The 27,246-nt window shown below is 40.4% G+C and overlaps 1 long non-coding RNA gene across 2 annotated transcripts; it reads right to left on the bottom strand.

Moving 5' to 3' along the window:
* Positions 1–267: 267 nt before the first annotated feature.
* LOC122557380 lies at positions 268–26,974 on the bottom strand. Of its 2 annotated transcripts, none has more exons than XR_006313817.1 (5): positions 26,897–26,974; positions 23,069–23,221; positions 22,798–22,955; positions 21,405–21,547; positions 268–620 (listed from the first exon to the last, which is right to left on the bottom strand). It is a non-coding gene; the product is annotated as an uncharacterized LOC122557380 (long non-coding RNA). The 2 variants fall into 2 exon arrangements; XR_006313816.1 differs by having other exon boundaries at positions 23,069–23,252; positions 26,897–26,967.
* Between the last annotated feature and the right edge of the window lie 272 nt (positions 26,975–27,246).

Below are 27,246 nucleotides of genomic sequence, written 5' to 3' on the forward strand. Positions count from 1 at the left end.
GTTTACATGCAATGTTAAGTTGCTTTGAAATCAAGAGAATTAAGATTTATGCCAGGCAGTCCAGCATTGAATCTGAATCTTCCTGAGCTGAGAAGCCAGAAGTTCCTGGCAACTTCTTCACAGACTAAGGCTCATCAATCTGACACGACAAGGCTAATGGCATGTGCAAATAAAGGAAATAAAGCAACCAGGGAACCACAACAATTCATAACTGATTGTGTACATTCTGAAAACATTGCTAAATGAAAGCATCTTGGTTATAACATATTTGATCAACTGTGGTGTTGCTAAATTCTTAAGAAGCCTAATCTGAAATTAATCTGAACTTTTTCAATTTTAGATAAGGGGTCAATCATGAGGGTAAGAGGCAGAGATTCAGAGGTGATTTAAGAAAGAACTTTTTTACTCAGAGAGTGATAATGAACTGCCTGGGAAGCTAGTGGAGGCCAGAAACCTTACAACCTTTAAAAGATACAAAGTGCAAAATCTTGTTCGTCATTTCTTCATTTGGGAATCATTCGATAAAATTGGCTACTTTTGTTTATGGTTTCTCCAAGGTGATCAAAATACTGTTCAAATTTCATTTGTTCAAAGGTGTTCATTTGTCTTTGTGGTTTTCACTGAGGAGAAAAAAATACAGACAGATTTATGGCACAGTAAGAAGATATTCAACCTAACATGTACAAGCCAGCTAAGAAAAGAAATTTCAAGCCTAATACAGCATTTGAACAGGTCTATAATCACACAGATATCCATTTTTAAGCAATCGGCCAATGTTAGAAGTTGCTTAATTCACATTTTTCCAGCCTTCTTAAGAACATTCACAGAATCCAAGTTATTTGCCAAACAACCAGTCAATTTTTTTTCCCTTGTCGAAGAACACATTTTCAATTTGCACACTCAGCTGTTTGGTCCTGGAATGTAGATAAAGGAGAATGACCTCTCTTTATTACAATTGTATGTTGGTTTTAAAGAGAAACAAAGATGCAAAAAAAGCTTCAATCTTTTACTATGACCTGATAAAGATGCTTCCAATCCACTATGTGAACCGTAAAGTCCATGTTTCTCTTCAAGTAGATCTTGTTCTTTTTTCTGAGTGCTATTTGTAATCTCAGCTGGAAAATATGTATGCATGGACACTACTGAGCATCAAAACCAGCAATGATCCAGTTGGTAACATTCTTGGTACTGAATCACTTGGTTCTGGGTTTAAACTCTACAACAGGACTTGAGCACAAAAATCAAAGTTAATAGTCCAGGACAGTACTGAAGGACTGTTGCCCTGCCATAGATGCCGTCATTTGGATTTAAAGTGAGGCCCCATTGGCTGACTGGGATGATGTAAAAGATCCCTGAGTACTATCTCGAAGAACAGCAGTGGAGGTCCTGGCTAATTCTTATCCCTCAACCAAATGATAAGAACGATTATCTAGTCATTATCACATTGCTGTTCATGTGCACTTTGGATTTTGTGTTTCTGACATTACAATTGTAACGACATTTCAAAATTACATCATTGGCTATGAAGTGCTTTAAGATGTCCCCTTGTCATGGGAAATGCTATATAAATACAAGCCTTCTCTTTTCCAGATGTAGAGTCTTCCAGTGCTATGTCATGTACTAATGCTCACTTTCTAAAATGATAAATTGGACAAAAAAAAAGTCAAACTCATTCATGTTTGCTCCAAGAAGTAGCATCTTGAGAAATGAAAGAGAGTAAAAGAGCAAAAAATAATCAAGTTTTACCAGCTGTGTTGTCTATAAATGTGATGAATAAATCTTGCAATTCTACTTCACAGAAAGAAACTGAGAGAAGGCATTCCATATAAGTACCTCTAAGTGCTATTAGATCTTTTTTATATAAATTGTTCCAAAAAGGAGAGTTGCCATGGAAACAGCTCATTGCCTAGTTGACAGTGTAAAATCCAGACACTTTTCTGTTCATTTAGTGTTTGAAAAGATATTCATTTTTGTTTAGGAATGTCAGGATGATTTAAGGTTGATGTGAGATAATTACACATGCTACTACTTATTTCAGTATTAGCTAAACAACATGAGAAACAGTGTATTCAAAACATCTGTACCCTGCGTCAGCTCTCTGGACTGCCTACATGCGAATCTTATCCATCACCTCTTTCAGATTAAGATACAATGGGATCTCTCACACGGTTAGCAAATCTATAGCAAAAACTTATTCTTCTGAAATTCCTCAAGATTTCATGCTCAACTTCTTAACCTACCTGTTTCTCCTTGTTGGCATATTCTGCAGGTATGAGGTTTGCTTGCTGGCACCACCCAACATATCTGCCCACTACTTCCCTTAAATGCTTTAGTAATGTTGAAATGGAGCATTTTGAATGTTTTAACCCCTTCCCCAGCTCCTCAACAGGCAACAGAGGAGTCTGGATATAAATTGAAATTACAAAAATCTGAAGGCCAATACCAACCCACCAGGAACATGGTCACTTCCCAAGTTTAAGAGATGTTCTTTGGGAATGCAGGCTATTGAACTGCTCGAGAGGTGTGTTAGTTATTTAAATAATGCCTGTGAGAATGTGTGCCTAAAATTATGATATGCATTTAGATTTACTATCTGTTGGATAGATTTAGAATACCTGACAGCTAAAGGTCACTATAGCCAGTAAAGGCACTTAATTGCTGGACCTATGAGTAAGGAGGTATAGGTATGCTTCCCCTCTAACCATTCCCACTCTGCACCTCCACTGCAATCCCCTCAACCCAGTCTGCTCAAGGAGAAAGTACTCTGCATAATGCTCTGACATACATACCATTAGTTTCTATTCAACCTCCTCCAGCAATCTGAAACCCCACTCACCACCTGAAAGAACATGATCTGGCATCATGGCCTCTACTCCTGGTCCTTGAGGATTGAGGAAAAGGACTTTATGCCTGTGCACCACCCTGTCAGGCAGAACCTCCAAATCCTAAGACACTGGTCAATTTTGGGATATCCTTGCAGTGGCCAGTTGTTGTAGGATCAATACATGATTGATTGGGCCAGAATCAAGAAGGATGCCTTAGGAATGGGGTAGGCAGTTAAACAGGTGAGTTTGGTATGATATGGTAGGTTTTGTAACAGAAAAGTCCTCCATAAAACGCAACACAATGGCTCAGTGGGTAGCACTGTTGCCTCACAGCACCAGGGACCTGGTATCGATTCCTACATGGTCTGTGTGGAGTTTGCACATTCTCCCTGTGCCTGCGTGGGTTTCCTCCGGTGGCTCTGATTTCCTCCCACAGATGTGCAGGTCAGGTGAATTGGCCATTCTAAATTGCCCATAGTGTTAGGTGCATTAGTCAGGGGTAAATATAAGATAGGGCAATAGGTCTGGATGGTTTACTCTTCGGAGGGTCGGTGTGAACTTGTTGGGCTGAAGAGGCTGTTTCCATACTATAGGGAATCTAATCTAAACTAAAAATGTACACTTCATCAGAAAAACATAAGATTAAGCCTCTGGTATATCAATCCTGTAAGTCATCTAATGGTACGTATAAATGTTGTCTTTGGTTGCTCATTTGGCATCTGTTTATTCTTAGGGTAATGTTCCTTCTCTGGGGAATATTGTTCCCATGGCAAGTGCTATTATCGTGGCAATTATTGTTGCTGATCCATTTCCTTTTCTGAGGAATGACAGACCTTTGCGACTGGTCTTTTTGTACACCATGCTGGTGTAAGTTCATATCTTCTTGATCAGCTGTCTACACTGAAGGAATAGCTTCTCTACTTTTATGTAGATGCTTTCAATTGTAAGGATAGAGCTGATTGTTCACATTCACCACATATAATTAAGGTGACAATTGCTCCCAAGTTGTTGATGTTACCACTTAGTCTGACTTTTGTTGAAAACATTGAACGTCCATACCCTGACTGACTCTTCAATGGCCAGCTCTGGCAATAACTTGGCAGTTTTGGAAAGTGAAGTTTGGCTTTCTGTCACTTTATTTTATCACTCACACTTGGCATGAAGGGCATGATATTGTGGTACTTAACTATTAGACCTCAGAGGTCTGTGTGGACAAAAACAAACTAGCAGAATGGTGTTATTACTTTATTCTCTGTGAATAAAGGACAACATACTGTGGAACCGCATAGATATGTAATGCAACAGATGCTAAAGAAGAATGCTTGGATGAAATTTGTCTTTTAACTTTGTTGCATTTTTTCCTATTAATTAATGTTTCATTTGCATTGGTTCTTATTTATGTTAAAACAAATGTTATTCACTATCAGCCAAGTTTGGTAGCCTCAACAGGACCTTGGATTCATGTCCAACTACTACACACACACACACACACACACACACACACACACACAATCCCCAGGCGCGCACCCTCTCATAGGCTTATACTCCATCACACTCACAGACATACTTTACCAAGATTGCACACATGCAAGCACACACTCTCTCACATGCACTCACACTCACACCACTCATGTACACAGACTCACTCTGTCTCTCACTCTCTCCTGCATGCACACACACATGTAGCTTTATGGGGTGAATTTATAATTGCATAATTATATTTGCATATACATTCTATTTTGCTCAAAAAATGCATAACCTACAGCCAGTCAATCCATGTAATATCTTGTAAATTCCACTTTAGAAATAGAACCAGTCTGACTAAAGATTGGGATACAGACGTTAACCTCACACCTTCAATGCATTGTCTGAGCACCTTGTGTTCTAAAACCTGAAGTTATCTTGAGAATGTGACTTAAAACAAGTTCTGGGATTTACATGTTAAAGAACCAAAACTAGCAAATCCATTCTAAAAGATGAAAGACTGAATCTCGGTTTGTTGAATCTATCATTTCAGCTGCATGACATTGTAATCCTTTGTTATAAATTCTGTGTCTTATGATCCTGCTTCACAAACACCTGATGAAGGAGCAACGCTCCGAAAGATAGTGCCTCCAAATAAATCCGTTGGACTATAACCTGTTGTCAGCTCATATTCTATTGGAAGAATATTTATGCATGACATACATTAATCATTTAATTGGACTACTTTCTATGCCTTGAGTCAGTGTATTTCTTCACTCCATGATTGCCTTGTATAAGTATGTAGTGGATTTGCTCAATTTATTTCTGAATCCTTGACAATTTTCATTGTTGTCTTAGCCTTTGATTTGACTGGGGATGGTGTGGAGATGATTTGGGGTGTTGAAGTTTCCAATCCTTTATGAATTAGTTGAGTTATTCACTCATGAATTGAGGGTCATTGTTACTCATCATAATGTCTGAAGTGCTGTGCTGACTGAAGAGTATTTTCAGGCACTCTACAACCTCACTAGTTGTTGATGCCAGCTGGTCTATATCTCAGCAGTCAGACTTTTAAAACCAGCTGTTTGGATGTGTTATGACTGACTTCTGTGGGTGGAACTTGTACCAGAATTTGATGACCCAGTGGGAGGAACATTACCACTGTGACACCAACCTGAATCATTAGAATGTTAATCAATGGTGACAACAGAATAAGTTTCTGCATGAGTGAAGAGGTCTACTCGAAGCTTAAACTGTGGTCTGAGATGTCATGTGACATACGTAGCTCTTTGGTTTGCTTAGTTTCTTATTCATTCTAAGTACTGCACTGGCTGATTTTTCTTTAATTTCATTGCTCATGTTTGACCACTCAAACACTTTGTCTGCCTTCTTCAGACTAGACTCAATTTCTTAATGGATGTGCTTCAGCATCTATTTTCTCATCTGCTTATGGATAATGATGCTGCAAACAAAATAGTATTTGCAGGCATTTGGTAGCAGAAAGAAGTGGTCTGAAGAAGATAATGTGAATTGGTTTGCAGTCGACTCCACTGTGTTATGATCAGATAAGGAGGGATGGATTACTACCCCTCCTTTAATACACTCAGTTGGCAGCAACAAAGAATTTTAATTATTTTTAACATAGTTATAGTACACCAATTGGAATGTAGTACCATCAAAATTTAGAAAACTACTTAAGTGTAAGAAAAAGGAATTTTGTTGTTCAATAACCACAAGAAAAATACACATTCTTCAAACACCCACGAACAATGGTATAAAGTTTTAAAAGGGAAGAGTATCTATTATTATGGGAAGATAAAGAATATTCAATGTACAAGTTCTTACAATCCTGTGTCCTTACAGATAAAGCTAAGATGATAGTTATTTAGTTGATGTCTTGTTTCTTCAGCAGTAACAAAATTTGTAAAATTCTTGAGATCTCAGCAAAGGGGTATTTCCATAACTTGCTTAATCACTAATGCTAGCTTTGAGATGCTGAAATGAGAAACAGTGAGATAGACAGTCTTCCAGTCCTTGCTCTTATCAGATCACTTTCTTCCTCTCTGTTTGCTGCTCTGCCAAGCAGCTTATGAAATATCATTCATTTTGGCTTCACTGTCTTTTCAAGCTGAATAGTTGCAAACAGCCATTCACATCCAATGTCTGAAAATTCTTGGACAAGTGGAAATTGAAACAGGAGGTGCAAATTTCTTCATGACTGACTTAATTGACTGGTTTCATTGTCTTGAGATAAAATGGTAGCTTCAGTTCACATGATTTCATTCATTTATCAGTTTCTTTAACTTATCTCAATCTGTGGTCAGCTGGTTGCTGCAGCCATTTTTGATCCATGTTTCTTCCTTTTTAAAAATTATACTGGTCCAAAATTGCAGGGAATTTACTAGCATGGATAGTAGACTGGTTAACCAATAGAAAGCAGAGAGTTGAGATAAATGGGTGTTTCTTTGGTTGGAGATTAGTGGTGAGCCGGGTGCCACAGGGGTTGGTGTTGGGGCCGCAACTGTTCATGAAATATATAAATGATTTGGAAGAGGAGATGGAGGGTAACAATTCCAAGCTTGCTGATGACACTAAATTGAATGGAAAGGCAAACTGTGCAGAGGATGTAGAGGATCAGCAAAGATATTTAGATAGGTTAAGCGAGTGGGTAAGGGTCTGGCAGATGGGGTACAATGTTGGTAAATGTGAGGTTATCCACTTTGGAAGTAAGAATAGTAGGTCAGAGTATTATTTAAATTGTGACAGATTGCAGCATGCTGTTGTGCAGATGGACTTAGGAGTGCTCATACATGAATCATTAAAAGTTAATTTGCAGATGCAATAGGCAAGCAGGAAGGAAAACGGAATATTGGCGTTCATTGCTAGAGGAATTGAATTCAGGAGCAGGGAAGTCCTGCTGCAATTGTACAAGGTGTTGCTGAGGCCGCACCTGGAGTACTGTGCCTAGTTCTGGTCTCCTTACGTGAGGAAGGATATACTGGCTTTGGAGGCAATGCAGAGAGATTCATCACGTTGATTCCAGAGATATAGGGGTTACCCTTTGAGAACAGGTTGAGCCACCTGGAACTGTACTCATTAGAATTCAGAAGAATGAGAGGGGATCTTATAGAAACATATAAAAATATTAAAGGAATAGATAAGACAGAGGCAGGCAAGTTGTTTCTGCTGGTGGGTGAGACCAGGACTAGCAGACTTGGTCTCAAGATTAGGCGAAGTAGATTTAGGGCAGAGATGAGGAGGAACTGCTTTTCCGAGAGAGTAGTGAATCTATGGAATTCTCTCCCCAAGGAAGTAATGCAGGTTGTTTCATTAAATATATTCAAGACAGAGTTGGATGGATTTTTGCATGGTAAGGGAATTAAGGGTTTTGGGGATAATGCAGGTAGCTGGAGCTGAGATGATGGATAATTCAGCCATGATCTTAATGAATGGCGGCACAGGCTCAATGGGCCAAATGGCCTACTCCTCCTCCTATTACTAGGAAACTATGGAAAAACATTAAAATCAGATGATGGAATTTGAAAATAGATAGTCCATAATTTATCATTTTGCTACACTGTCACTTTGTCTCTCTCAAACAGGTAGACTAAAATTATCACAAGCAAAGATAACACCCATCTTTTTCTATATCTGAGCTTCACTTTGTTCAGTTTGACTTAATGCCCTGAATTTAAATGCAACTGGCTGTCATTGCTGCATACAGTGCTCCAAGTCTCATCCTACCAGTGTCACACTGCAAACTAACTTCGTAATACACATTGATCTATCATAACACTGGCATCTCTAGTCATTTCATTCTAGCGACAGTTACTTCTTGCTCTGTGTCCCAATTACACTTATATTCTTTGCACTGAACTTACACAAGAAGGAGCTTTGAATTAGAAAAACAATTAGATCGTGTAGCCTAAAAAAGCTTAGATTGCTGTTTTATTACACAAGCATTGTTATAATCATTTAAAGTTGTCAGAAAAAGTTGTGAAAAATCTTTCTTAAAGAATACTTGTTAAGAAATTTCTTAAACCAGCCATACAATTCACATAGAGTGAAGAAGAGTTTATTAAATATCACCAAATTTATGTTTAAAAAATTGTAAACATAACTAATGTGAAAACATCTAATGTTTATTCAAAAAGAAGAGAAAAACCAGGTAACTATAGTTCAGTAAGCTCACTATTTGTCATTGGGAAAGTGTTAACATATGTTGTAAAGTATTTAATAGCAGAACATTTAGCTATACAAAAATAATTAAGTTGAGTCAACATAGTTTCATGAAGGGGAAAGCATGCATGACAATATATCAGAATTCTTTGGGGGGACAACAAGCAAGATAGATAATGGGAAACTAGGCAATGTAATATATTTGGATTTTCAAAAGAATTTGATAAGGAACCATCCTTAGGAAGACAAGAGCCCACGATGTTGAGGCAGAATATTAGCATTGATGGAGTTATGACTGACATTTAGAAGACAAAGAGCATTAAGAGAGGCATTTTCAGGATGGCAAACTTTAACTAATGTGCTGAGGCAACAATTATTTACAATATACAGTAATGGGTTTGGATGAGGGAAGTGATTGTACTATCGCCAAGTTTGTGGATGACAGAAAAATAGGTTGCAAGGCAAATGGTGAGGATAGCACACAGAGTCTGCAAACAGATATGAAGAGGTTAACTGATGTGCAAAAACTTGACAGGTGGGAAGGGTATAAGAAGTGAATATTATTTAAGTAGAGAAAGATGGCAGAAAGCTAAGGGATTTGGGGATCCTCGTGCATAAATATGTAAAGCTAGCATACAAATACGTAGGGAAGGGGGATATAGGCTGTGATTCATTTATATATTTGAAACATCATTTGTGTAGGTTTGGATTTTGGACTTTGAAGTAGCAGGTTTTCTCTGTATCTGATGGACTTAAGAATTTCTGTAGCTATGATGAGATTTTTAAAAACAGTTTGTGAGGGATAGTTTTCACGACTAATAGGTTTTGATTTACCTTTGGAGGGTTTACAGCTTCATAAGGTAAACAATGGTGCCTTAAGGTATCTGTCAGAAATTTCTGGATATTTTTTCAAGTTTAGAAAAAACACACAAAGCTTAGATAGCAAGACTTTTTCAATTTTACTTTCAATTTTGAGCAGTTCTGCAGAAGCTTTCATGTTACTCATGTTGCACATGGATAGCAGTGAGTTGAGGGGTGCGTAGGTTAACTTATTATATTTTACATTAGGGTTAAACCTTGGCACAACATCTTGGGCCAAAGGGCCTGTTCTGTGCTGTACTTTTCTATGTTCTATGTTACTCCTGAGAAAGCTAGAAGATAATTAGATTTATTAACCCAAGATTATCTTAGAATAAGGACTGAGTGACTGTCCAGACCGGAAGTTTTTTGGATAAAACACTGAAGAGGGTATTTGAAGCTGAGAGCATTTAAACACAGCTGCAAGGTAGCTACAGTCTGGAAGCTGAAGTAAAATTAAACAAATTGAGGTGTTAGAGAAAAGGATTTTTCCAGGGTGAGTGCAAAACAAGGGGTGCTTATTGGCACCTTAAAAGGCTATTTTGGGATTTGAAAGGAGTGTTTTAAGTTTCAATAGGATTATATTTCACCATGTGTTTCAAAAGCTTTAAGTTTGTGTCATAAGTAGGTGGACCGATTTATTTTTTATCTTCAATACTTTGGCAAAATAAACTTCTATTGTACTGTTAACAACAAATCTGCAACATTGTATGCTTATGACTTAGTGAAAGACCAACTCAAAACAAAACAAAATATGATTTATCAAGCCAGATTTCAGTATGGGATTTGACTTATACATTAATAACATCAACTGAGATCATAACAGAAGACAAATGAACTGTTGGCCTTTCAGACCATAAGACCATAAGACATAGGACTGGAAGTAAGGCCATTCGGCCCATTGAGTCCACTCCGCCATTCAATCATGGCTGATGGGCATTTAAACTCCACTTATCCGTACACTCCCCGTAGCCCTTAATTCCTTGCAAGATCAAGAATTTGTCAATCTCTGCCTTGAAGACGTTTAACATCCCGGCCTCCATTGCGCTCTGTGGCAATGAATTTCAAAGACCCACCACTCTCTGACTGAAGAAATGTCTCCTCATTTCTGTTTTAAATTGACCCCTTCTAATTCGAAGGCTGTGCCCACGGGTCTTAGTATCCCCACCTAACGGAAACAAATTCCCAGCATCCTCTCTTTCTAAGCCACGCATTGTCTTGTAAGTTTCTATTAGATCTCCCCATAACCTTCTAAATTCTAATGAATATAATCCTAAGATTCTCAACCGTTCATCGTATGTTAGGCCTATCAGTCCAGGGATCATCCATGTGAATCTCCGCTGGACACGTTCCAGTGCCAATATGTCCTTCCTGAGGGGTGGGGCCCAAAATTGGACACAGTATTCTAAATGGGGCCTAACTAGAGCTTTATAAAGTCTCAGTAGCACATCGCTGCTTTTATATTCCAACCCTCTTGAGATAAATGACAACATTAAATTTGTTTCCTTAATCATGAACTCAACTTGCAAGTCAACCTTTAGAGAATCCTGTTCTAGCACTCCCAGATTCCTTTGTGCTTTGGCTTTATGAATTTTCTCACCATTTAGAAAATAGTCCATGCCTGTATTCTTTTTTCCAAAGTGCAAGACCTTGCATTTGCTCATGTTGAATTTCATCAGCCATTTCCTGGACCGCTCTCCTAAACTGTCTAAATCTTTCTGCAGCCTCCCCACCTCCTCAGAACTACCTGCCTGTCTGCCTAACTTCGTATCATTGGGAAACTTTGCTATAATGCCCTTAGTCTCTTCATCGAGATCATTAATATATAAAGTGAACAGCTGCGACCCCAATACTGTGGGACACCACTTGTCACCAGCTTCCGAAAAAGAATCTTTTATCCCAACTCTCTGCCTTCTGTCAGACAGCCAATCCTCAATCCATGCCAGTAGCTCACCTCGAACACCATGGGCCCTCACCTTACTCAGCAGCCTCCTGTGAGGCACCTTATCAAAGGCCTTTTGGAAATCTAGATAGATAAAATCCACTGGGTTTCCCTGGTCTAATCTACATGTTACCTCTTCAAAAGATTCTAACAGGTTTTTCAGGCACAACCTCCCCTTACTAAATCCATGTTGACTTGTTCCAATCTGACCCTGCACTTCCACAAATTTAGTAATCTCATCCTTAACGATGGATTCTAGAATTTTACCAACAACTAAGGTTAGGCTAATTGGCCTATAACTTTCCATCTTTTGTCTTGATCCTTTCTTGAACAAGGGGGTTACAACAGTGATCTTCCAATCATTCAGGACTTTCCCTGACTCCAGTGACTTTTGAAAGATCACAACCAACACCTCCACTATTTCCTCAGCCACCTCCCTCAGAACTCTAGGATGTAGCCCATCGGGGCCAGTAAATTTATCAATATTTAGACCTTTTAACTTTTCTAGCACTTTCTCTTTTGTAATGGCTACCATACTCAATTCTGCCCCCTAACTTTCCTTAATTGTTGGGATATTACTCATGTCTTCCACTGTGAAGACTGACACAAAGTACTTATTAAGTTCTTCAGCTATTTCCTTATCTCAGAGCACTAGCCTTCCTGCATCAATTTGGAATGGCCCAATTTCTACTTTTGCCTCTCGTTTGTTTCTTCTGTATTGAAAGGAAATTTGATTATCATTACTAATATTACCGGCCAGCTTACTTTCATATTTGATTCACTCCTTCCTTAATTCTCTCTTTACCATCCTGCTTATTTTTGTAGTCTTCCCAATCTTCTGATTTCCCAGTGCTCTTGGCTTCCCCACTAGGCTCTGCTTTCAGTCGATTTTCATCAGTTCCTCTCTCATGCCCCTGTGATTATCTTTATTTAACTGTAACACCCCTACTTCTGATTTTACCTTCTCTCTTTCAAACTGCAGACTGAACTCTAACATATTATGATCGCTGCCTTCTAAGTGTTCCCTTACTTTAAGATCTTTTATAAAGTCTGGCTCATTACATAGCACTAAGTCCTGGATAGGCTGCTCCCTTGTGGGCTCCATCACAAGCTGTTCCAAAAAGCCATCCTGTAAGCAATCCATGAATTCCCTTTTTTTGGATTCACTGGCAACACTATTCACCCAGTCCATTTGCATACTGAAGTCCCTCAAGATCACCGTGACCCTGCCTTTCTGACATGCCCTATCTATGTCCTGGTACATCTTGCGCCCCTGGTCCTGACCACTGTTAGGAGGTCTGTACATAACTCCCATTATGGTTTTTTTGCCTTTGTAGTTCCTCAACTCCACCCACACAGACTCCACATCATCTGACCCTGTGTCATTCAGTGCCATAGATTTAATTTCATTCTTAACTAACAAGACAACCCTGCCCCCTCTGCAAACCCTTGGATGTTTAACTGTCAGTCCTGAACCCCCTGAAACCACGTCTCTGCGATGCCTACCACATCATAATCATTCACGATGATTTGTGCCATTAATTCATCTGCTTTTACGAGCATTCAGGTAAAGAGCCTTAACGTTAATTTTGTTATCCGCATAATTTCCAACATCTCTCGTCATATTTCCTAAGTTCTTTACTTCAAAGAGAAGTCTCCCTAAAACTGTACGAGGTCCCAGTTAGACTATACCTGGAATATTATAAATGATTTTGGTCTCCTTATCAAGGGAAAGATATACTAGAATTGGAGGCAATCAAGGTAAGGTGCATTAGGCTGATCCCGGGCATGAAGGGATTTTCTTATGAGATGAGATTGAGTAGGTTGGGGGGCCTGTATTCATCCAGTCAAGTGGGGAGTATTCCATTACACTTCTGGCTCGCAACTTGTAGAGGGTGGAGAAAGTGAGGGCTGCTAGAGATTAGAGTCTGAAAGTGTGGTGCTGGAAAAGCACAGCCATCAGGCAGCAGAGTTGACATTTTGAGCAGAATGTCATTCTTGATGAAGAGCTTATGCTCGAAATGTCGACTCTTCTGCTCCTTGGATGCTGCCTGACTGGCTGTGCTTTTCCAGTACCACACTTTTAGACTTGTAGAGGGTGGACAGGCTTTAAGGAGTTAGGACGTGATCTAATTACAGTGTTCCTAGTCTATAGCCTGCTTTTGTATGTATGGCTAGCCCAGTTCAACTTCTGGTCAATGGTAACCTCTGGGATATTAATAGTGGGGGTTTCTGGATGGCAAGGCCATTGTATATCATGGGATGATGGTCAGATACTAGTTTGTTGGTGTATTGTCGAGGTTTGATGCATTTGGACATGGACAGCTTCAGTATCTCAAGAGTCACAACTGTGCTGAAGATTCTGTACTCCCTAGTGAACATCTCCAATTTTGACCTTACGACGGAGGGACAGTCATTAACAAAACAGCTGAAGATGATTCAAATGAGGATATTACCTCAAAGAATTTCAACAGAGTTATATTGGAACTGACATGACTGACTCTAATATCAACAGTACTCTTCCTTTGTGCTGGCTATAACTTTAACCAAGGGCAAGTACTCCTGATTTGAATTGACTCCAGTTTTGCCAGGTCTCTTTGATGAAAATGTGTTGCTGGAAAAGCGCAGCAGGTCAGGCAGCATCCAAGGAGCATCCAAGGAGCAGGAGAATCAACATTTCGGGCATGAGCCCTTCTTCAGCCCTTTCCTGAAGAAGGGCTCATGCCCGAAATGTTGATTCTCCTGCTCCTTGGATGCTGCCTGACCTACTGCACTTTTCCAGCAACACATTTTCAGCTCTGATTTCCAGCATTTGCAGTCCTCACTTTCTCCCAGGTCTCTTTGATGCCAAACTCAATCAAATGTGGTCTTGATGTTAAGAGCAGTCAGTCTGACACTACCCCTAGAATTCTATGAGAATTCAGTCCATGTTTAAACTAAGGCTATAATGAGGTTAGAAGCTGAGTGGCATTGGCAGAACCCAAACTTGGTATCAATGAGCAGTTGTTGAGCTTATTGATAAGCAGGTGCTGCTTGATAACATGAATGATGACATCCTCCATACTTTTACTGTTGATTACAAACAGACTGATAGGGCCATAATTGGCCAGGTTGGATATCCTGCTTTTTGTTTACAGGACATATATGGACAATTGTTGGCTGGATCCCAAGTTGGCTGGAACAACTTAGCTAGCAACATACTGATATCTGGAGCGATGTCTTCACTAATATTGCCAGAATGATGCCATAGCCAATAATCTTTGCAGTATTCAATGACTTCAGTCGGTTTTTGATATCACATGGAGTGGATCAAATTGGCTGAAGACTGGCATATTTGATTTTGGGGACCTCTGGTAGAGGCCAAGATGGATTATCTGCTCGCCACTTCTGGCTGAGGACTGTTGTGGATGCTTCAGTCTTATCTTTTGCACTAATGTGCAGGACTTCCCCATTGTTGAGGATTGGGATGTTTGTAATGCTGCCTTCTCCACCATTCATGACTGCATGTATCAGAACTGCAGATAGTAGATCTGATCCGATGTAGAATAGCTTTGCTCTGTCTAGCACTTACTCCATACGCTGTTTGGCACACAAGCAGTCCTTTTTTTGTAAACCTCACTTTTAGTTATATCTGATGTTGCTCCTGACATGCCCTCCTGCACCCTTCATTCAATCAGTGTTTGTTCCCTTACTTAATGGCAATGACAGATTGGGGAATATGTTGGCTATGAGGTTGCGGATTGCGTTGGTGTGCAATTTGGCCGCGTCTAATGTCCCACAGTGCCTCATGGATGCCCAGCCGTGAGTTAGTAGTTCAAAGTCTGTTCTATTTAGCAAGTGATAGTTTTGCTTAACATAATGAAGGCAATTTTCAATGTGAAAATGGTATCTGATCGCAAGAAAAATGTGCAATGTCCACTCTTATTGATATTGTCATGAGCAGACATACCTGTAACAGGTAGATTGGTGAATGTTATGCCTCACTGGGATAGTGCACTGGAAATCAAGCACCTCTGTTCTTAGAGTCGCTGCAAAAATTGAAGATTTTATAAAGTATGCAGAATTCCCCAATCTACCTGTCCTTCAGGTCCTGATTGACAGAAAGTACGGAGGAGATTTCTGTCCTTAACATAAATGACTATTTATTGTAATAAACAAATTCTAACTAAGGTAAACAATTATGAAAATTTGACATATAATTTTAGTAGTTAAACTCTAAAGCCCCTTTATAAACTCCCCCTCTACACACATACACAGTTGGACACAGAGAAGAAAAACAGGGTATCATGGGTGAAGGGAAAGACTGGGAAGGCAATTCAATGGTCTCTGTCCACAGAGATGATCCTTCTGCTGATCAGAACGTAACTTCTTCTTCTTCCTTCACTTGTTTATATGAGGCACAGAGTAACTAGTTCACACTGACAAGGGACTTTGACTTATCAATAAAAGTCTCCGCTTACAGAAACTGTGAAGAGGAAATAAAGTGTCTGTCTTCAAACTTGAACATCTTTCTCATCTCAATGACTCCATGCTGCCACTCCACACTCCCTTCCCCCCAAACTTTAATCTCAAGCCATCAAAACAGCCTTTTATCCCAGTTGTCTAGATTAGAGTGGTGCTGGAAAAGCACAGCTGATCAGGCAGCATCCGAGGAGCAGGCAAATCGATGTTTCAGGCAAAAGCCCATTCATCCCAGTTGTCTCACTTTCTCCTTCTGAATGACACAGTTGCTTCCCCTGTCCCAATATCTCTCCCTTTCCTTGTGGCCTCACTTTTGCTTTTGGTTGCTCATACCTAATTGAACTTTCTCTCCCAACTTCCCTGCCCTCAGTTGCCCCTGCAGCTCAACAGTCTCAAGTCCTCAGGACCGAACAGTAATATTGAATAGTCTTCAGGTCCAACCATCCAGGCACCGGGATCAATCATGGTGCTCAACTGCAGCACGAACAAATTTCTGGACCACTGTGACCTCATGGTTATGTGGTAGAGATGAGTAATTGAGTGATATTATGGGAAATGTGTGTGTAATCCCACATTTCAGCACTTTGCTTGAATGTGTCATTTCGCAACACCTTCCCTGCGGAATCATTGTAATCAATGTGAGACTAAAATAATGGATGACCAGCATAAAAAATGAAATCTCTGTCTCCCACACATCCTATTATTTTAGTACTTATGCATTCACAAGCCTTGCTGGGGCTGCTGTTTAAAGAACATAATTGTTTTTCTTCCAAATCAAGTCATTTGTATTATGGTACTTGACTTTTAAAATAGTACTTTGGCTAATTCATTTCTTCTGTATTGTGATTGCTCTGTTCATTTAATCTACCATTTACCCTTTCCACAGACTTTGCTTCCTGCTGTGTTGCTGAAATATTTCAGCTTAGTGCCATTACATGAAAAAACAACTTTTGCTTGGCAGCATGCTTGAGGTTTAAACAATCACTTTCTTTGGTTGTGGCCCACAATCTTCAAAAGGCATTAATAGGTCTTTTCTAATGTGCCATCATATTAGGTGCCAGTTAATAATTTCTTACGGTGGAATGTTACTAGACCCTGAATGATGTGGGCTGTGATGAGAGATATGGGAGAACCACATGAGAAATTGAGTGAGGCCTTTCTCAATGTCAGGAGCAATGAGTCGCATTTTCAAACAGAGCCCCAGACATCATGACGAGAGTCAGACCAGAGAGATCTATTAATGGGGAGTATTACTTGTTCCTGCTCTCATTAAATAAAAATCTCACCTCATTAATGTGCAGCTTCCTACCATAAGGACATAAGAAATAGGAGCAGGAGCAGACTATTTGGCGTATTGAGCCTACTCTGCCATTCAATAAGATCGTGGCTGAACTTCTTGTGGACTCAACTCTACTCACCCATTCACTTACCATAACCCTTAATTCCTTTACTTTTCAAAAATCTATCTTTACCTTAAAAACATTCAACAAGTTAGCCTCAACTGCTTCAATGGGCAGAGGATTCCACAGATTCACAACCCTTTTGGGTGAAGAAGTTCCTCCTCAAATCAGTCCTTAATCTGCTCCCCCTTATTTTGTGGCAATGCCCCTAGTTCTAGTTTCACCTGCCAGTGGAAACAACCTCCCTGCCTTTATCTTATATAAAATTATGACAGGAACAGATGTTTCTATAAAATCCCCCCTCATTGTTCAAAATCCCATGAGTATAACCCCAGTCTCCTAAATCTTTCCTCATTAGGCAACCCTCTCAATTCCGGAAGCAACCTAATGAACTCCTCTGCACCCCCTTCAGTGCCAGTAGATCCTTTCCCAAAAGTAAGGAGACCAGAACTGCACAAAGTACTCCATGTGGGGCCTCATCAGCACCCTATACAACTTCAGCATAACCTCCCTGTTTTTAATAACAATGAAGGATAAGGTTCTTAATAACCTGCTGCACCAGCAAACCAACTTCTTGTGATTCATGCACAAAAACACCCAGGTCCCTCCACCAGCATGCTGCAACTTTTCACTATTTAAATAATAGCATATTTTGCTGTTATTCCTACCAAAATGAATGACCTCACATTTACAAACATTGTACTCCATCTGCCACACTCTTGCCCACTCACTTAACCTATCCATATCGCTCTGCAGACTTTCAGTGTCCTCTGCACACTTTGCTCTAATTTTTGTGTCATTTGCGAACTTTGACACACTACACTTTGTTCCCAACTCCAAATCATCGATGTAAATTGTAAACAATTGTGGTCCCAACATTGATCCCTGACCACTTGTCACTGACCGCCAACTAGAAAAACACCCATTTATCTCCACTCTTTGCTTTCTGTTAATTAAGCAATCTTCTATCCATGCTAATACTTTATCTATAACACCATGTACCTTTACCTCATGCAGTAACTTTTTGTGCGGCACTGTGTCAAATGCTTTCTGAAAATCCAGATATGCCACATCCACCGGTTCCCCCAGTAAATTAGTTAAACATGACCTGCCTTTCATGAAACCATGCTGTGTCTGCTTGATGGACAATCTCTATTGAAATCTTTTGCTGTTTCTTCCTACATTATAAATCTTCCCCTCTACAGAAGTTAAGCTAACAGGCCTATAGTTACCCGTGTTATGTCGACCTCCTTTCTTAAGGAGTGGGATAAATAGAAACTACAAGCCGAGAATTTCTGACATGGAAGTTTAAGCAGGTAACTGGCAATTTCAGCTGACTGCTAGCCCCTGTGGGCCAGCATCTCACACAAATGTCACCAACATCTCAGAACGTGCTCCCAGGCAGCAGTCGTGCACTCTCCATGCCAATGAACCTAGGCATCTGACATATGCCAGCCTTTCCATGTTATCATGGCACATCTTCTAATGCCCTTGCATAACACCATTGCATTTCAAGGCTGAACTATAGTGTGTACCAAGGACAGTGTTGTGCAGGACAAACAGCCAAGTCACAGATTGGACTAGGGAGCATCTCAGGGCTGCTTGTTTGCTTTCCAACACTCACACAATTAGCATCCATCAGGATACTCGGAGATTCCCTGCCTTGCCTTGCCTTTTTATGTCTGAGCTTAAAGGCTCATGGTATTGCTGTAATGTCTTGCTATTCAGTACTGATATGAAGCCAAGAAGCTTGTCATGATTGATGGCAATCAGCAGAAGAGGAGCAAATATGTGCACTATGGCACATTGCTACATCAGTGTCACACCTTTACAGTCAGGGGATCCATAACCCTTCAATCTACTGAGTGGATCACAATCAGTCATGCGGATCCAGTGCAGCCAGCTCGAGGAGTCACATTAACACAGTTAAGGAACTATATATTTATCAGGTCAATGTTTGGTCATTTTTCAAGGGGGTGAGAAACTTGGGGCTCTGTTCACTAATTGTCAAGGGGACATGGAATTAATAAGTAGGCAAAAATGAGGACTGCAGATGCTGGAAACCAGAGTTTAGATCAGAGTGGTGCTGGAAAAACACAGCAGGCCAGGCAGCATCCGAGGAGCAGGAAAATCGATGTTTTGGGCAAAAGCCCTGCCTCCATTCCTGATGAAGGGCTTTTGCCCGAAACGTCGATTTTCCTGCTCCTCGGATGCTGCCTGGTCTGCTGTGCTTTTCCAGCACCACTCTGATCTAAACCCAGGGAATTAACAAGTGTCTGGTGTTGCATTATAGAGGCTGGAGAACGTAATAGTGTGAGTGCAGACAGACAGCATCAATTCAACATATGGGTGGGGGGGGAAGGGTGAGGGGGAAATGACAGAGCATGAGAGGGTAATGGATTATGTAGGGAAATAAGTTTTTGTTGATGGTGATCAGCACCCTGGAGTGTCTGTTGAGAGGAAAATGAACTACAAGACCTAGCATGTTCACTTCTTTTGCCTAGACCTGGTGAAAGGTGTGCAGATGTAGACTCAGATACATGGGTTGAGTAGGGGCTTGAAGAGGTGTGATGCTTTTGGGATTGACAGAGAGGGCTACCTAGAAGGGGATGTTCATGTTTGGGGCTTCACTCTGGAGATAGCTGGGCCTAACACGTCCACCCTGTCTGCCACCATCAGATCTGTGGAAGTCCAAACTGTCATACCCTCCCTCACCTCCTCCACCAACCAAAGCTAGACCATAGAGTCGTAAAGATGTACATCACAGAAACAGACCCTTTGATCCAACTCATCCATGCCGACCAGATATTCCAACCCAATCTAGTCCCAACTCCCAGCACTCGGCCCATATCCCTCCAAACCCTTCTTATTCATATACCCATTCAGATGCCTTTTAAATGTTGCAATCGTACTAGTCTCCATCCCTCCCTCTGGCAGCTCATTCCATACACGTACCACCCTCTGCATTAAAAAGTTGCCCCTTAGGTCTCTTTTGTATCTTTCTCCTCTCACCCTTCTTATTCATATACCCATTCAGATGCCTTTTAAATGTACTAGTCTCCATCCCTTCCTCTGGCAGCTCATTCCATACACGTACCACCCTCTGTATTAAAAAGTTGCCCCTTAGGTCTCTTTTGTATCTTTCTCCTCTCACCCTAAACCTATCAACCAAGTCCCGAGGTGAAGTCAAGGAAAGGCCTCTGTTGCCTTCCATCATAACTCACTAACGTGCAGTGGAAATGAAAGTGGCTGTGACCACATACAGAGTCTACACGGTAGGTGCTGCCATCTGTGAAGAAGGCAGTCTATGAGTTATAGCTGTATAGGCTTCAAAACGGAACATCAATAGGCACACGTCTTTACAGTAAAGATTAAACATTCTTGCAAGCTTGGTACTCCTTGTCACCCTTTGACATTATTCTGGATCAGGTGAGGGAGCGGCGGTGGAGGAGGCCCAGCACCTCCATATCCTCGGCAGAGTTTTTACCCTTTGACATTAACCTAATGCATGCAGTCCAACTGTTCGATATAAGCACTCCTGAACCATTTCATGCAGGATAATAGCTAAACTTCACTAATGCTAGTGATGCAAAAGCAATGTTTATGCGCCTGGAAAGATGGAGCTTAGTTGCCAAAGTCCCAAGTACCTGCACTTTATCCATTGCCTACTCATGGGGCAGAAGCTATTCATTTCATACCTCAGTACATGGAACATCATCTAGGATAAAGATCAATGACTTTAGTATCATTAAGTTTGCATTTTCAGCTATAAAGATAGTCACACAAACAGATGATAGTCAGAGGTGAACATTTATTTAGAATTATGAGAACACACTAAACAATCAAGTGTCATCTGTACCACTAATATGCCCTCACAAAATCTCTATTTTTGCCCTCCCATTGACTCTATCTACTTCCCACTGCCTTGAGAAAGCAGCCAACATAATCAAAGACCCCTCCACCCCAGTTAAACTCTCTTCCACCCTGTTCCATTAGGTAGAAAATGCAAAAGTTTGAAAACACGACTCAGCAGGTTCAGGCACAGCTTCTTCCTTGCTGTTATCAGACATTTGAATGGACCTCTCAATTATTAGAGTTAATCTTTCTCTGCACCTTCTCTATAACTGTAACACTATATTCTGCATTCCATACTATTACCTTGATGTACTTATGTAAAACATAATTTGTCTGGATAGCTTGAAAAATAATACTTTTCACTGTATCTCAGTAAATGTGGCAATAATAAATCAAATCGAATCTAGCTGGAATACCTACTGAGTCAGTATTTGAGCTGGTGGAATGTGCAAGTGGCAGCCTTGCCAGTGTATCCTCTGTGGCTTCCTCCTCAGGCATACCGTAGGACATGTGCGGAGGTAACATCCTCTTCCTTGCCAAGCCTTTGACCATGCCAATGGCACCTGCAAGACATAAAACAGAGATGTCACGGCCAGAAGTTGAGTTGTATCAGGTGAAAGCTATATTGACAGCGGGGTTAATGTGACGTCTGAACTGCAAGGAACCTGGCTTCTTACATGCTTGGTACGACATGAACTTTTGGCATCACCGCAGAAATGGTTCCAATCCTCCCCAGCCAGTGCCAGAATCCTGTCCTTGTAAAAAGTGAAGTGACAGATGTTGGGTACCCCACAACCCGTCTTGGCTCATTTGGCCATGTTATAGGGTGATTTCTGAGAATGGGAGGTATTGAGTGAGATGGAAGTGTTTGGCACATCTATTGGTGCTGATGCATGTGGGAGAAAGATAATGAAGCAACCTAATTGAGTGAGTAGACAATGTAGGGCAGTGCAGAGGACATGCAGGGTTGGTTTGGTTGTTGGGTGCATTAGAGCGAGTGAAGAATGAGTGGATGTGAAGAATGAGTGCATGTGAAAGTGACAGATATCCTTGGTGGGAAGTGGGTGCTGTTGCATGAAATATAGTGACTATGAGGTAGCAGAGGGAAGATGATAGCACAAACATTGGTAGAGGGCCGAAGGTCTTTAACCTTCTTTCTGCATGGTTGAATGGTTTGACGAATGGTTGAGACCACAAATGACCCAAGTCACAACCTCAGTCTAGTGCCATAGTTTCCTCTGGTGGTCCTGTAGAAAGGGGAAAGTACTCTTTTGCACTATCCCCCAAGACATTGATGTCCCTGACGGAAAATCATGGCACCTATTTCACCTTATTTGCTATGTCCTCTGGGAGTGTGTGCAGCAGTGCAAGGCTGCTTTACAACAATGTTTAAAGAACCATGCCAGAAATGCCAGTCTTGAGTTCTTCTGGCTATAGTGAATTGTATGATTCCAGCTAGCATTGGACAAGGGAGGCATCATGAGGGTTGAATAGATAGTTGACGAGGTTAGTTTGGGATGAGAGCGAGAGAAGACTCACGAGGCCTTACAGAGAGAAACCTTCCAAAAAAACCCAAAAGAATCGTACTTTGCTGAAATATTGTAGCATTCATTCCGTTGATTAAGCAGAAAAGCACCAATTTAATTGAGGATTGCACTGCGCTCCTGCCAATCCAGCAGAGGATCTGACAGAACCCATCAGAAAAAGGCAGATACCAACTTTCCAGCAATCTCAGGTCAACTTGGTTGGATCTGTAAGGGAACAACTCCATAACTCCAAAGCGCATTCAACTAGAAGATTAGACTGGAGTTACCTGTTCTAAATCATTGTGTTGTAACCAAAACGATGATATTTTCATCAAAGGTCCATGTCTTCCCTCCTTTGTTCTCCCCTCCTTTGTCTAATGGCATGAGGCAGACAATTCACTTGCTTTTCTCTACTTCCAAGGTTGGAGTGGGTCACAGTTCGAATCTGAGCATGAATTAAAAGGCACAACACAATTTGATTGTGCTAGAATGGAGACCCAGGACATGAAGCAAAAACAGATACAAATATTTATATTGAGGTACTTAATTCATATATACCTGTATCTCACTGTCAGTGATGAGGGAAAGATGCATTGAGTTATTGAATGGCCACCTGTCATAGTGCCGTGGTGTAGTATATTTACAATTCCTCAAAGTGACCAGCACAAATGGGACATGCAACAGGCATGACAATATAAACAACTGTGCTCGCTGGAGAAACAAAATCAGAAAACCAGGGATCCTGCAATCAAAGATCTTGCATCACAATTTTGACACCAATTTAGGACATGACAATAAAGATTGAGTACTTAATGGCAAGGCAGCTTGTTATGGAAGACCAGGAAAGTGTGGAAGCATTTAATAGTTAATAAAGCGACGGCAGCATCCAACATTCTTCATACCATATGTAGCCTGTGTCATCCATGTAGGTGTTTAATACCATTGGAATATCCTAATCAAAGGAATTCACAAAGGCTGATGTTGTGGGAGTAACTGCTTCAATTAAATTGCCTTTCCAGTAGGTACAGCAGGTACACCAGGTATTTCTTGAACCACTGCTGTTAACGTGATGAAGATACACCATAGGTGCGTTTAGGAAAGGACTTAGCCCAGATATTTGCAAAGCCACAGGGTTAGAAGGGGCATTGGTGTTTGAGGAGCCTAGTTTGATGATTGAGAGAGGAATCAGAGGTTCAGTGCGAATGATTCAAGGTATTAGTTCTGTACTTTCACAGGTGTTAAATTAGGTTATAATTTGTCTCACATTTTTGGGTCGTTACACCTTCCTAACAATCTGCTGTCCTGTTGATGTTCCCCTCATCAAAATTATTGATGTAAATTATAAAAAGTCAAGAACCCAACATATATCCCCAGACTCCACTTGTAACAACTTGCAAATAAGACAAAACCCTAATAATGCATACCCTCCTTGGGTTTTTTTGCAGTGCCAAGCTCTAAGCTCTTTATTAATCAATCCCTATACTTACCCAACATCAGTCATCAAGCTAACTGGCCTACAATTTGCTATTCTCTGCCTTTCTTCCTTCTTGAAAAGAAAGGTTCTATTTGCCATTTTCCAGTCCAACGGAACTATTCCTGACTCTAAGGAATTTTGGAAAGTTAACAACAATACATCTATTACCTCAATAAGCACTTCTTTTATGACTTTAGGATGAAGTCTATCTGTAACTGGAGACTTGTCAGGCCACAGTTCCATCCACTAAATATCCACCAACTCCCACAGTTACTTTGACTACACAACTGTCTGTATCGCATCTGTTCTGATTATGTTATCTGCCACAGCAAGGCCTCAGTGATGTCCACCTTTAAATCAATCAGGGAATCATCACTATTATGGTTGACAGAGTCTGCAGCCATGTCCAATCCATTTCCTACACTTTTGCCCTCATCCCTTCCCTTCCACAACAATGGTAGGGTCCTTTTTTGTCCTCACTTTCCATTCCCACAGCTTCCATAAGGATCATAGCCACTATTTATGCCACTTCTAGTGGGATGCCACCACCATATTCCCTTCCCCTCCCTTGCCAGTATTCCACAAAGACAACCTTTTGGGATACCCTGGACCACTCCTCCTCCACTCCTAAGACCTCCTCAACTCCCATGACACCTTCCCTTGCAATTGCAGAAGGTATGACACTTGCTCATTTACCTCCTCCCTCCTCACAATCTAGGGCCCCAGAGACAACTTCCACATGAAGGAGCAATTTACCTGTACGCCATTCAATCTAATCTACTGTATTTGCTACTCACAATGCTACCTCCTCTATATTGGGGAGTTGAAACACAGACTGATTGAGTGCTTTGCTGAACACCTCCATTCTACATGTAAAAATGGTTCCAAGCTTCTAGTTACCTGCCTATTTAATATACAACTGTCTTCACATGCCAACATTTTGGTCTCAGGCCCGCTGTAGTGTTCCAGCAAAGCTCAATGCAAGCTGAAGGAAAAACACCTCCTCTTCAAACTAGGCAATGTACAGCTTTCAGGCTGAGTTTAACTATTTCACAACACAAACACCTCCCTCCATATTTGTTATCCATCAACACACACCACCAGGTTCTATCTTACATGCTTTCAGCTCAGCTAACCCACTTTCAACTATTCAATCAACATTATCACCTCATCAGCTTGGTCAATATCAACATCCCTTTGTCCGCTTCCCTTTTTTCTCTCTTTCACTAGGCACCATCTCCATCTATCCATTCCACTCCTTCCCTAACCCCAGCCACCATCTGCATAAATATCATCATTCTTAGCTGCTTTCAGCTCTAACAAAAGGTCACTAGACTCAAAACGTTAATTTTCTTTTTCTCTCCACAAATACTACCAGATCAGCTTAGTTTCTCCAATACTTTCTGTTTTTGTTTGTTTCAGCTCCATCAATTTGACTTGTATCACTGCCCTCATGATAGTAATCTCATGAAGTTCCACTTCCCCGTCCACTTTCAGATTTACAATTGTCACTGAACTGTTTGTTGTATCATTTATAGTGAAGTAAAAGTAAAATATTTGTTCATTTTATCTGCCTATTCCCTTACTATCTCCTGTTAACTTTCTATTTAAACTCCCTGAAGAACCCACATTCACTTCATTTACATTTTTCCTTTTTAAAAATCTGTAAAAGCGCTTTGCTATCCATGTCTACACACCTAGTTAGCTTCCTCTCATATTCAAATGTTGTTTCCCTCCTCATCTGCTGTTTGTTATATACTGATCAATGATCTGACCTACCACTCATCTTAGCATAATTATATGCTTTTTCTTGAAATTTTCTTTAAACTCAGCACTGCCAGCATAAGATAGTTGTAAGTACTTTGGCCTTGTTTTTTTGCACTGGTGTGCTGAGTCCTCTATCATTGAGGATGGGAATACTTGTGGAACCTTCTCATATTAATTATTTAATCTTCCACCAACATTCATGACTAGAAGTAGCAGGACAGCACACCTCCGATCTGATCTATTGGTTGTGTGATTACTTATTTTTGCCTGTCACCTACTAATTCTACTTGGCCTGCAAGTCCTATGTTGTAGCTTCACCAGACTGACATCTAAATTTTAGGTAGCATAATAGTGTTCCTCTCCTGCACTCTTCCTTGTACGAGGGTTGATCTCCCAGTTTGATGATAATGTTAGAATGTGGCATACATGAGCCACGAAATTACACGTTGTTTTAATTCAATTATGCTGCTGAAGGCCCAGAGCACTTGGTGGATGCCCAGCTTTGAACTGCTGTTTCTGTTTCAAATCTATCCTATTTTACAGAACTGTAGTGCCACACAACACGATGGATACTATATTCAATGTAAAGACAACACTTCACCTGCACAATATATCAAAACTGCCATAGATAGATGCATCTGCGATGGGGAGATTAGTGAAGAAAAGGTCAGGTTGGTTTATCCCTTCGAAAATATGTTTGACAAAAATAATTTCAATGTAAAAGTGTGTATTTTTTTGAATTCAGTATCAAATAGGCATCTAAAAGTTTTGTTATCTAACTTTGTACAAATGAATGATGCATTGCTTTGTACTCTGTAATAACATAGTCCATAGCTGTATATCAGCTGTTTACCATTGCTCTCTGTAAGGTTCTTTCTATTAATATAAAGCTTATTGTGAAAATGTCCATTTCTCACAATAACACCAATACTAATTGAAAACTTTCAACAGAAACACAAAGCACATTTCAGAATTCTTTATCCAGACCAGAAAGAGTATATGTTAGCAAATGATATCTCACATGGTGGGAAAGAAAACACAAAGAAGCACCAAAATGCTGATTGTTGCTGTGACTCAGAGAGGTTTTACTCATGAAATAAAAACAGGCTGGTTAGTGCAGTGAATTAAAAAAAATCTATACTCACCACCCTGTTGTGTGAAGTGCATGAATCACTGCAGCAGAATGTTGTATTGTCATACAGTATTACAGTCAATGTGCTGGTTAGGGGAAGATTTCAGGGAGGTAAGAAAATGAGTAAAGCTTAATGTTATGACATACAACTAATCTTAAATAACAATTCAAAACATGTTATTAGATCAAAGTTTTTCAGACAAACTCATTTTATTTATATTAATCCTCATATTGCTAATGCAATCTTCAAAGGCCCAACCTGGAGAGGGAAACTGATTTTGTCTTCAATAAGACTCAATTCGTGTTTTTTTTTTAATTTTCCTGATGATGCCATTCATACTGGAGAAGTTCATCACACAAGCC

Source organism: Chiloscyllium plagiosum, chromosome 15 (assembly GCF_004010195.1).
Source record: "Chiloscyllium plagiosum isolate BGI_BamShark_2017 chromosome 15, ASM401019v2, whole genome shotgun sequence".
Classification (NCBI taxonomy): domain Eukaryota; kingdom Metazoa; phylum Chordata; class Chondrichthyes; order Orectolobiformes; family Hemiscylliidae; genus Chiloscyllium; species Chiloscyllium plagiosum.